Source organism: Liolophura sinensis, chromosome 7 (assembly GCF_032854445.1).
Source record: "Liolophura sinensis isolate JHLJ2023 chromosome 7, CUHK_Ljap_v2, whole genome shotgun sequence".
Classification (NCBI taxonomy): Eukaryota; Metazoa; Mollusca; class Polyplacophora; order Chitonida; family Chitonidae; genus Liolophura; species Liolophura sinensis.
In genome coordinates this window covers 54317464-54330617 of record NC_088301.1, presented here as the reverse complement: position 1 = coordinate 54330617, position 13154 = coordinate 54317464, and the positions used below count along the sequence as shown (strand labels likewise).

The window sequence follows — 13154 nt, the reverse complement described above, 5'->3', positions numbered from 1 at the left end:
CCGTCTCCGGCGTTAAAGGGTTATTTTCCCAAGCGAATGTTTGAAATGCGACTACAAATGATACCGTAGAGGCGACACCTTAATGGGTGATCAATAGTTTCTACTTAATAGCAAGAAAACTAGTCAATGAGGAAGCTGAGTACTCTTTTCTAATATAAGGCGCGTCCTTATTTTGGTTGTGGTGGTGTTCCTTAGCAGTGCATTATCCTTTTTGTCTCATATACGTCTTTTTACCACATTGCATATTTTTTCTCTTTTAGGCAAGGGAACTTCGCCACAACAGTGCAGTGTATCGACGTTTTGTACAACATATGTACAGATGAAAAGGATTTGGTTATACTGAGAAATCTGGCATCACCTAGTTACATGAGGGAATCCTTTCGATTCTTTTGTTCCAATTTTGAGCGTAAGTATGTCGTCCTAAACAACGGTGTACATAAAAACAGAGGTCCTCGTTAAGGATGGGTGGGGATCCTGAAATGATGACAAATTTGCGAGTTATTTGACTGACTTCTTTAAAGCACACTTAGTAAATTTCCAGAGCTATTTCAAATTGTCACATATGATGGAATCTGACTAACCTGGATTATGTGTTAAAGTCTTTGCGTCAAAACCGACATGTATGCCAGCCGACAACCAAAATGAACGTTCCGGGTGAATAATCGCAATTCTCAAAGCAACGTTTAAGGATCCTAGAATTTCATCTCAAATAAAACTGGTCACCGCTACATTAACTTCAAAGGCAACAACACCTTCTTCAATTCCGCTGTATACAAGTGTTAACATTCATGGGTGTTCATCGAGTTGCTTGATTTCTCATTAATAGCATTTATGTGAAATTCAGGGAAACCATGTATCAAGAGTTGATGTGAATTCTGATGGGTACAAATTGTATTCAATCACACGCCTTCACTCTTAAGTTTCTTCAATTTTACAGTTGGTATAATTCTATTGTAAATAAATATGGACAGTGTCCTGAATCTCACAATATTTCCCCTTACAACGGGGTTGTGGGACTCGTATCTTCAGCATGTTGAATTAGAACGCCACGTTGGAAATATGAACAGTTACAATCAGAGCGCAACTGAGATTCATATTTGGATTATCAACAGCTGATATAGAAGCACGGTGCACGATGTGGATACTGACATTCGCCTAGAACATTCCTTGCGTTATTCTAACATTGGTGAAAGCTGTCGACTGCTTCTCAATGTACGATTCCATCCTAATGTGGTACACGAATGTCTGTTTCGATGCATAGATTAAACAGAACCCATAGAAAGACTAAGGCAGCATATGAAATAAGAAATTAGGGCAGAATCAGGAAATCTTTTAAGAGTAAAAAGGGAGTGTGTTGAATGATTAGACCCAAAGCCATGTCTGAAGTTTTAACTTTAAAAGTGGTGTTCTAACCTTGAATAACATGCTGTATGAACCTTGAAAAACGATCCCGATAGGTTCCAGAATCTCTGCGCTCTGCTTTATTATTGTGTGATTAAGAAATAAAACGTGGTTTGCCATGTTCATATCACCTAGACAATACACAGCATACTGAAGTTGCAAACTGTTTGAAAACGATGGGTTGCATGCCTCCATCCGAGATGTCAAACTGTGGACAACTTTCGTCTACTGTGTATTATCTAGGTGATTTAAAGATGGCAAACTAATTTTTTCTATTCTAACACACCATAAATAACCACTCTTTCCTATTTGTTAATATGTAACGGTTTAGGTTGTGTTGTTGTGATTTTGAGCACTGCCATGCCAATGGAACGGGTGGGAAATAAATCCAATCAGACCGAGGCACGTGGCAGCTATTGGCCAATAAATGCACATTTCCCGCTAGCACCTCTCCATGTCAGTTCAAGCTCTAAATTGGAACATAACAGTTTTTGCGACGACACAGGAATGATGATTTTAAGGAATTGAAGTCCTACATATAAAAAAACTGTCAGAAGAACACGATTCATTTCGCGGAGAAACTTGTTGATTCAGTTGAAGCTGAAAATGGAAAGATGCTTCCTGAGATGGTAATGTTGCCGAGAATTTGACGACAATGTGGAGTCGATTTCGCAAACTCAGGCTTACAACTTCTTCAACTCGGGTCATACTGTGTCGGATGATGGTAGCTATGGAGCCAAACGCGCTGACAGAGGCAGAGAGCCACAGAGGCATCCGACGACTTGGAGGGAAAACGGCAGAGTGTAAAACACTGCTCAAAGAGTGGCGGCGTTCTTCACACGGCCTGTGTATGTAAATCCTCCGGTTGGACTCGATCCGGTGGCCTGTTTCGGACATTGTCCCATGTATTCTAACACCTGCGTGGCTCAGAACAGGGGCTACAGTGGCGCGGAGACAGTAGTTAATGTATTGGAGTCCTGGAGATATCTGCCACAAGCAGGCAAGCTGTTCACTCATATCGCCTGCTTGTAATACTAGCGAGTTACTAATAAGAGAACGTCGAAAAAACAGATCGTTGCCCATTTTGCGCTTATCCAGATATACTATAATACCTAGATGCTTGTTGTTTGATGTCATCTCTTGCTATCTCATACACGGGATAAGTGTCTATTGGCCATATGCTGTCGGTAGTGATAAATATTTCACCTTTAAACTTAACTACAAGGGGCCGGTTTCATGAAGCTCACTTAGGTAAGTAAGCCCTTAATGACCATGACAACGTATGTTGTAGAGATATCAAGTGCACTCAGCTAAGGGCTAAAGACTTATTACAAAGTTAACACGAAGTAAGCTTCATGAAACCGGTGCCTGTAAATGTAAATTCATTTTGTCTCTGTCCCTCGGAAAATGTGAGCTATCAAATTTTGAAGAAAACAGACGTTCTGACAGCACAACCCAGCCCTCATATTTTATCATCAAAATGGAACCGTTCCAACGTCTATGACGAGGACGGCAACTGTGTATAGCTTATCAAATTGAACACATCTTGCTCTAATTTCGCGTTCCGGGTGAATATTCACCGTGTTGAATTAGATCGCCACGTTGGATATATGAACAGTTGCAATCAAGTTGCAATATGAATACTGATTTCACTCAGTGGCTTAGAACTTACTTGACGTCTTTCCAATATCACTGAAAACTGTAGACTGCTCCTTTTCGCATGATACCGTCCTATTTTCGTACTTTATATACTTTCATAGTTCTTTGGTGGTTTGTTGTTATCCGTCGAGGCTGGGAATTAGCCTTGCGATTATTCACCAGGAACGCCCTTATTGGTATACGAATGAACTAAAAAAACGCTGTGATAACTCTTATCTGAACCGCTTAACTGAATCATACAGTTTTCACAGTGTTTTATTTTTCAGTCAGTCCTCAAGTAATATTATTTGGTTTTGATTTTCTTTCATGAAAATCAACAAATGATATACTTGAGATGTTTTATAGTAACTTTTGTTATTGAGGACCCAGGGGTATTTCGAAATTTTGTGAAGAATTATACGAAATGTGAAAACAGGAAAATATGTCATGCATGTCACCATATCTGGAAGGCAAAGTTTTGCTGTGTAAACGACCTTTATTGCTCATAAGCTTATCTCCAACCAAAGTAATGTTTCGTGCGCTAAACGTAAGGAGATTATCTCATAAATGATTATACTTTCTCTTTACCATGGAGATGAATAATCATTTAAAGGAGATATAAGGGAGCAAATTGCAACTTTAAGCACTATCAAGAGTTTTTCACTGTGTAAGGTTTGCACAAAATGTTTTACTCGAAATGGCTTTGCGTATATTTTGTTACTGTTTTCCCAGATTATGCCAATTCCAGTCGATGTATTCGAGACCTTGATCCAGAAATGCAGGAGTGCATTAATAAAGAATATGCATTATTAAACACAAGGCTTAAAAGAAGGAAGATTCTACATGATGTGCTCCCTGTGTACTGCCGGTAAGATTGGGAAAGTCGTTTGTCAGTATGTACTTGTATATCACCTTCATTTACAGTATATTATCTTAAAACGGGCCCTCCTCTTATCGAACGGTCTAGGCTACCATAGTTTAGAGTGCTAATGATCAAGTGTGGAGTAGCCGAATGCAGCTCTCAGTTACCTGGCAGCGGTCTTCCTGTAGGATGTTGTCAGATACCCGTTGAGGTGTTGTGGTTGCCCTGATTCCTGTTTCCTTCGAATCATAAACCTGGCCTATTCCTGAGTAGGTTTCATCCAGTTGTGAGGATAGTTAATGTTAAGTCACAAAATTGTTTTCAATGAATAGGGTTATACCAGTCAACTTTCCCAGGATAGATGTTCTATGAGGAACTGTTAGTTATCTCCATAAGTACATATTTGTCATGAGTGATAAGATTAGACTAGTGCAAGGACCTTAAATATATCCAAAAATATATAGGCGACAAAACAAGAATAAATCATTTAATCTTTCTTTGTGTATATGTTTGTCGTGCTTCCAGCTATTTATTTTCTCAGATTTCTTGTTTTTCTCCCTCTCCTTCAGCTACCTACACGAAACCACGTCTTGCATAGAGAACCCAGTTCGTCGCGACTGTGAGCAGCCATACTGCAGACATAATCATCGTGTTCACCGATGGTATCAGGCCTCCTATGTGTGATCGATCCAGCCCTATTGGAAATGGTTGTGCCCGCCCACGACTGGTTCATCTTGCGCTCTGCCTATTCCTCTTCTGTTCCGAGTAAACTGTTAACCCATTCGCAATCTGCTAGCCAATTAGTCTAGCAAAAATTAGCCTAGTAAAAAATTCACCCAGTTTTCTTTTTCATTTTTTATTGAGCGTTTGTGGAGGGAGGTTTTCTGTTTACAGTGCGTACAACTGTCTTCGATGACGGCACGGAGGACAAGATCGTATGATTCGTTCATTTGGAATGAGAAACTCGATATCAGGTTGCTTTAAAATAAATGTAATAGCCTTACCATCGTTCACGTTAAGATGCAAAATATATTTTAAAATTAATATAAATGGTACAGTGAAATTTACAATCCTGAGGACTGGGGCGTGAGCCGTTCCTCTACTAGTTACCATGTGCAATTCTTAGCATCTAATACTTTTAAAAGTATACAGCGCTCAAAAATACTCGTGTACCGCCCAAGAGTACCTGTAAGTTTTAGTTCGTGCATGTAGTTCACTGAATTGTGTAAAATTTGTTGCATTTTGTTATCAGTTAATGGAGATTGTCTAGTCAAAATTGTTTTATTTTCATGAATGTTGGGATCTGCACTATCCACGAATCTTTTTGCATCAAATAAATGCTCTTCGGTGTTATGGTATTATTAAGATTAACATGTTGTTTCTTCATATATGCCTATTCCGCTGCAAACAAAGGGTGGTTTTCTTATGCATTAGATTTAATCTAAGATCAGTGCTCTTCCGGTTTTACAATTAATGCAACAAAGTGATGTTACTTTACTGTGAATAATATTTACATGTCATTTGAGTATCGGTACCATGAGGTATAAAGGACAGAACACTCGACATGGAGCAATGTATCAGTACTCATAGCCTGGAAATTTTCAAGGGAAAATGGTGAAAATTGATTGTTGTCTTCTTAGGTTGTGTCTGCTTGATTGGAGCTATGTCTGATCTCATGCGGTCGATAATGCGCTTTCATCAATTGACCCGGTATTTGAACAGCGTTGTCATTCCAAGTAGTCTTTGTGTCAAATATAAATAGGTTTATGCATGGCTACTTAAATTTTGAATTGACAGAAAATTTAATGTCAATCATGTTTGTCAAGTTTGTCTGATCGGAAATGATCGCTTGCCGTGCTATTGCACGTAAGTCTTATTTTCAGACGGTGCAATATTTCATGTGAAAGACACTTATAACTCAGCGTGTGTGTATATATACTGATACTGATCATGGTGATGGCAGCACCAGATGTCTCAGTTTAACTTTGAATATGGCGATACTCTCCTTACCGAAAGAATAGCGCCACAATAATGATCCATACTCTGATCGCAATGATGCATTAAGGGGATCCTTTCTAGGCGATTTTGATTGTTATGTGGTATTTCGATGTAAGGAATGTAGATCCACAGCTCCCTGATTGAGTCACTATGAGTCAAGAAAATTATGCACGCTCTGCCTCTCTTTGTATATGCAAATGATGAAAAAACTATCTGCTAGAAAGGGTTTAGCATAATTATGCAGATTTGATTTACTGTCAAACCGTGTCCAAATGGAAAGGTTTGGATGATAGTAACCTCTTTTGCAACGAGCTGCTTCACATCTGCTCTTCAAACTGTTGTCTTTTGTATTTACACAGTAAGTTCACGGCTAACATAACACACATTGCTGTTTTTTCTCTTGTTGGATGTAGTCTTTATGCATTGTGGACCTTAAATATATTTACTCAGCACAGCTAATACATTATCCGCCTTATATACTTAAAACCGATTAATTCTTGTGTATTTACTTCAGTTTTGCTGAACGCCACAATTTTATGCGGTTAATTTTATATATGTACAGGAAATCGGAGAAAACTACCACCTCTTGGGAAATTACAGACGAAATTTCTTACATATGACTTACACATATATACATCACATTGGTGGAAGATAAGTGGTCTTCGTCGAATACCGACTCGAGCGTCGTCGACCGCCAAGGCCCCACAAGCGGTGAGAGCGAGAGAATCTACAAATTCCCTGCCCAAGGCAGGTGTTGAACCCGCATCTTGTGCGTTAGTGATTAAAAAGCTAAGTCACAGCACGCTTCCTATGATCATATGTTATCATCTTTGTGTCTTGTCTGTGAGCTAACACAAAGCCTTTAGTGGAAACAAAACATAGAGTATGGATAAATTGGTAGTGGTGGGTTAACAGAGCGGATTTAAACGGCGAGTTTAGCATAAAAATGGCTGATGGTTCGAGGATGCCCTTTGAACGAGTGTGAAGTAACATGGGTTCTTAATCGTGTCCCGTTTCCTCTACGGCATTTGCGCGGCCTTTCATCCACGAGACCAAATATCTAATGAGACTTTGTATCACTCGAGAGGGTCTCAACGCTCTCTATGCTCCTCACATCACTCTCAACACCAGGAAATCTTGCATAGAAATGTTGAAAAAGGCCAAAATCTCTGGGGTCACCGCCAGCAAATTTTGTACGGAAATGTTGAAAAACGCCGAAGTCTCGGGGGACACCGCAAGCAAATTTTGTACAGAAATGTTGAAAAATGCCAGTTTGTCTGGTTTCATCGCCAGGAAATTTTGCACAGAAATGTGAAACGACGAAAAAAGTCTCTGGGGTCATCGCCAGGAAATTTTGTACACAAATGTTGAAAAACGTCCAGGTTTCTGAAATAACCGTAGGAAGTAGGTAGGAAGTCATATCAGAAAAACGAAATGCTGTGCCTCTTGGTTGACAACTGGTATACGAATGTTTCAACGCATAGATTCAGACTTTATTTTGTATGCATTATGTGTGAAGTATGCGCAACATACGGATAAAAAAGTTCATTAAAAAGTACTGAATATAACAGGCTATGCCTAAACAGACCTGCGAGTGTCGCATGGGTTCTAATCGCAAAATTTGTGATGTCGATTAAAAGCGAACGTGGTGAACAGCACGTGCGCTGTAAGTCTGTTAAGTCTGATTAAGTGATCGTAACGAATCCAACAAGTCGTAGGCAGCTCTTGTTTGACTGGGCCGTATTAGATGAGTCAAACTCATTACCTCTCAGAGACGAATGAAATCAAGGCAGTTTACATCCAGCACAATGAATGTCGGACTTGACGCTTAAATTTCTCACCGAAAGATCGCGCCGAAAGGATGGTTTTCCGGATGATAAATGGGAACGCACGGATTACGTGGCCCACCGAACCAACGCAGGGAATTGCTTTGTATTCCTTGCAAGGTAAACAGCGAGTAGGCGGACCTTGTCATAGACATGAGCACCACCGTGGCGATAATCTCTTACCAGACGTTCGAGAAAATTCAGGAGTCAAAGACGACCTGCACTGTTGGAGATGGGACAGACGTTGACTTTGGCAGATGATAAACCCTTGCCTACACGGGGCTATGCTTGTCTTGACTTTAAACTTGCGGGGCAGCTTGTCAAACACGAAGCTGTCCTTGCCATGATAGAAGTTCACTGACTGCTGGGCATGGACTTCATGCAGGAATACAGATGCGTTCTTGATCTCGGGCAGAGTCGTTTACGCTTTGCAGATGTTTGGGTACAGATGAAGGAAGAAGAGAGCACTAGTTGCTGCCGTGCATCACTAACCGAAGACACTGTTATACCGCCAATGCATGAGACTTTGGTGGGAGGGAAAGTCTTGTCTTTCGGCAGCCAAGGTCTGTGTAAAGTCTTCCAGCCAAATGATTGAATAGCCTCAGGTTAGGGCGTATTGGTGGCCAGGAGTTTGGTCTCTAGAGAGGGAGGCGTCCCTATCAGGCTGATGAACCTAACAGAGAGTCCAGATTGGGTTATTTGCATCCCATCAAGACAATCCTTCAGATCCAGCCGACGCACAGTGAGGCAACATCAGACAACCATCTTGGTGAATTACAAGCGACACTTGATTTGGGGGTGGGCCTTTTTGCCGTTAAAAATGATCAGCTTGGGCGAACGAAGGTAGTACAACACTCTATTGACACTGGGACGTTGAGATCTATAAGACAATAACCACGGCGTGTGTCTCCTCAGGTGCGAACCGAAATTAATAAAAAGGTCACAAACATGTTGAGTAAAGGGGTTATCGAGCCATCGAATAGTCCCTGGGCGTCACCTGTAGTAAAAAGGATGGCAGCCAAAGATTTTGCATCGATTATCGGTTCTTGAATAAGATAACTGTCTCCACTATTGATTTAATGAGTGGCTACTGGCAAGTAGAAATGGAGGAAAGAGGCAAGACGAAAACTGCCTTTACCACACACAGAGGTCTCTTTCAATTCAATGTTATGCTGTTCGGTCTCTGCAACGCGCCCATGCTCATGCAAACCGTGTGTGGTGGATTACGCTGGGACATTAGTTTGATTTATCTAGATGATATAATTATCTTCAGCAGAACATTTGACGAAGATCTCGACGGACTGGAGAAAGTCTTGCAGAGATTACGATATGCGGGTCTACGGCTAAGAACGGACAAGTGCCACGTGTTCTCGAGAAGAGTCCTATTTCTCGTCTATGTTTTGGCTGGAGATGGTATTGGACCAGATCCGGAGAAGGTGGCAGCTGTCAAGAATTGGCCTCGTCCAACGAGTGTAACGGACGTTCGAAGTTGTCAGTGGGGACAACTACATGTCGTAAACGGGCTACTGTGTCGAAAGTGGTTCGATGACAAAGGCCGACACGTGAGAGATCAAATCACAGTTCCGTTCTCCCAAAGAAGCCTGATATTGGAGCACTGTCACGACTCGCTAGCTGGGGGACATCTTGGTGTCAGCAAAACACTGAGTAAGGTAAGATTTTACTGGCCAGGACTTCTGAGAAACGTGCGGCGCTGGAGCTGGACTTGCGACCGCTGTGCCAAGCGAAAATCTCAGGGTCGTGCTGGAGTCCCCTTGGAAAGGATTGCAATGGACTTGCTAGGACCCTTACCGAAAACTCCACGAGGAAACTCTTACATCCTTGTGGTGCATTTCCGCTTCAAAACATAGAGGCCGAAATTGTGACAAGAAAGCTGACCAAGGGCGTCAGTTTGAGTCTATCTTGATGACAGACCTGTGTTCTTTGCTGGGAGTGCACAAGACCAGGACCACACCCTACCACCCCCAATAGGATGGTGGAAAGATTTAACCGGACATGGAGAATATGCTGAGTGCGTCTGTCAGTGCTGATCAGAAAGACTGGGACTTTCACCGGCAGCTTGTTTGTATGGCGTATGGTTCTGCAGAGCATCAAGCCATCAGGCTCACCCCAAACATGCTGATGTTTGGCCGCGAATTAGCAACTCCAATAGAAATCGTGTCAGGATGTCCCGCCACTGCTGCTTAGAGTACTACCGAGTTCGTGAACGAACAAAGGGACCACATGCGCTCAATCCATGACATTGCACAAATTCACCTTGGTAATTCTCTGCGTCGTCAGAAAAGACTTCATGATACCAATTTGAATTGGCAGGCATATCGCACAGGCGATAAGGTATGGTTGTACACGCCGCAACGCCGAAAAGGCCTAATTCCAAAGTTGTAGAACTTTTGGCAAGGACCATATGAGATTATTGACCGCTACAGTGATGTCACATACAGACTGAAGCGAAGACAAAAATCGTTCACGTCGACAGGCTAAAGCTGTTTGAAGAGAGAATTATTGAACAGACCAAAGAAGCTGCGCCACAGATTGTCCTGGAACATTCCCCAGAAAACCGCGACGCCGGCGTACGCCACGACAAGGAAGCTAATAAAATTACGTGTAAATTGCCTCGTACCTTGGCAAACTATCACGTATACCGTCTAAACAATCACGGACGGCCTGGCAATATAGGGCTGTTCCTCATTCATCAGATCAGCTTCCGATGGCGCGAATCAAATCCTCGGTAAGACGGGTTAAAGGTGTGCCAAAGTGTCCAAATTGAACCGAGATGTTCAATTCCGCTGAAGAGGTAATGCAGCACGTGGGTGACATGCATGTTCCTACGAAACACAAGTGTAGTGTATGTGACTACCAGTCGTAGAGGCTGACGGACGTAAAATATCTTGTTTGATTAAATAGTGCCTATTAAATAAAAAATAGAGATAGTTCGGCAAGGGGTAAGATTTTCGTTTCACAAAAAAGCTGTTGGGTATGGCAAAGGCGGCCTGATAAAGTAATTGTTCTCATTGCCCTTTTTTGAACTATGTACAAGGGCTTGAGATGTGTCTGATATGTGTTTCCCCATTACATAATGCCGTATAGTGGATATGGATAAATAAGCGAGTAATAAAGGATAAGGAGCATCTATTTTTTAAAGAGTGTTTAATGTGAGAAATAAGGCCTATATTTCTTGACAGTTTGGTGCATAAGTAGCTTATATGAACAGTCCATGTCAGTTTCTCCTGGAAAAATATACCAAGAAATTTGAATTTATCTTTTGTGATTATTTATCTTTTGTAGTTATTTATGAACTTTTTGAATTTTGTTACCAGAGATAACCTGACTGGGAATTGCAGTTGTTTTCTTGTTATTGGTTTTATTAACATAGTTTTGGAGGTATTCAGAGATAACAGGTTGGCCAGAAGCCACGTATAAATGTTTTCCATCTCGATATTTATGACAGAAATCACTAGAGTTGCGTCGTCGTTAAAGTAAATGCAACTTGTGTCATCTGCAAATAGAGTAAAATTCAGGAGGCTTGATGCTCTAATGATGTCATTAATGAAGAGTAGAAATAAAGTCGGGCCGAGAATAGATCCCTGTGGGACACCACAAGTGATGGTACCTGGGTTAGATTGGACATTATTACACTTTACATAATGTTGTCTGACAGACAGACAGTTTTTAAACCATTTATTAGGACAGTTGCGAATACCATAATGAGAAAGTTTAAGAAGAGGGATATCATTGTATACAGTGTTAAATGCCTTTGACAGGTCAAAGAATGTTAAAGCACAGTATTGTTTGTTCTCTTTCGCGTTTACTAGTTTCTCGTAAAGACTATAGGCAGCTCGAATGGTAGAATAATTGGCCTTGAAACCAAACTGATTTGGAATAATTATAGATTCCTCTTCTAGAGCAATATTATTGATACAGCTTTCTCAAGGATTTTGCTGAAACAGAGCAGGACAGAAATAGGTCTATAATATTCAGTGTGATAGTCTAATATATATAGGCAAGACCTCAATTTTTGGACTTTTTGGAACAGTTCCAGAAGTAAGAGATAAATTGGTAATGTTTGCTAGAGGTATAGATATTACATCTGACATTGACTTCACGAGGGATGTACATATTTCATCTAACACAGGCGAGGAATTACCTTTCAGCTTACCTATCACAGACTGAATAAAATTTGGAAAGACATTCGGACCTCGAGTACTGCTGACGTCAGATAAAAATACTGACCGCATACCTCACGTGGGCAATTCATCGCATGTACACGGCTGGACATTTAGTGAAAAATAAAATGACCGGTCACTCAACTAGGATTCGCCAATGAAATATCAAGACAGCTTTATGATTGTGTCTAATTCCTCTTATCCCAAGGCTAAGAGAAAAATATTCATCGTGTTGAAATGGATCGCCACGTTGGATATATGAACAGTTGCTATCAAAATGCAACAGAGATGCATATTTTATTATCGATAACTTGCTAGCACTTGAATAATGATTTCATTCATTCGCCAAGAACATATCTTGCGGTGCTTTTTTTTTTTTGGTTTTTCTTTTTTTCTGGCCTTAAAAACTCTTGACTACTTTTCTTTGCATGATTCTGTAATAATTTCCTACTTACTTTATATACTTACTCTAGTTCTTTGGTAGTTTGTTAAGCGTCGTTTGAGATATTGGCCTTGCGACTATGGGCCTGGAATGTCCAGCTTGGTCGACGGCTGGTATACGGATGTCTGCATAGATTATGAATATTCATGAGGTACAATAACATCAAATATCGACTTGGTCCCTCCCTGGTCGTCTACAAGTGCTATGTGAATTTTATCCTTGGATTACTTTGTAGTCTGAAAGTTTCAAAAGGTAACCGAGTGCTTATAGCATCCATCTTGTTAACGAGAGGCCAGTGTTCAACCCGAGTCTGGCCCTTCCTAAGTGTAATCCCTACCTTCATGCTCAGCAAAGATGGAATAACCCAGTAAATATTCGTGTGCTGCGGTGTAATGTCTACTTTGTTCGAAGGACATTCCAGTGATACAACACTGTATAGTCCTCTGCTGCTGAGGACATTTAACGAATCTAATATCACTGACATTTGCTTCACTCCAGCTGAAGGCCACGACCACCATTTACCTACGGCATGATTAACCGACGTGATGTAGCTTTGATTAGCTCAGCGGACTAATTGGTCACTAATTGCATGTTTTCTCTCAGTACGAGTGTTGCTGCTTTGGTTGTGTACCTATGGAACGAGTTAGGTTTGTAACAGATCAAGAAATTAGCGAATAAGTAAAACATTCTGGAATATAGGCGTCAACCCTTCATCAAAATGGCCGTTCAGGGTCAATAACCGCAAGACAAATTTCCGCAACAGCATTCAAAGCAAACCATCACGAAACCAACAAAGCATATAAGTA

General features: G+C 41.0%; 1 long non-coding RNA gene across 1 annotated transcript; it reads left to right on the top strand.

Annotated features, from left to right (window-relative positions):
* The first annotated feature begins 303 nt into the window (after positions 1-303).
* Positions 304-4677, top strand: LOC135469749 (uncharacterized). The gene is made up of 3 exons (XR_010444358.1): positions 304-406; positions 3772-3907; positions 4471-4677. It is a non-coding gene; the product is annotated as an uncharacterized LOC135469749 (long non-coding RNA).
* Positions 4678-13154: the final 8477 nt, after the last annotated feature.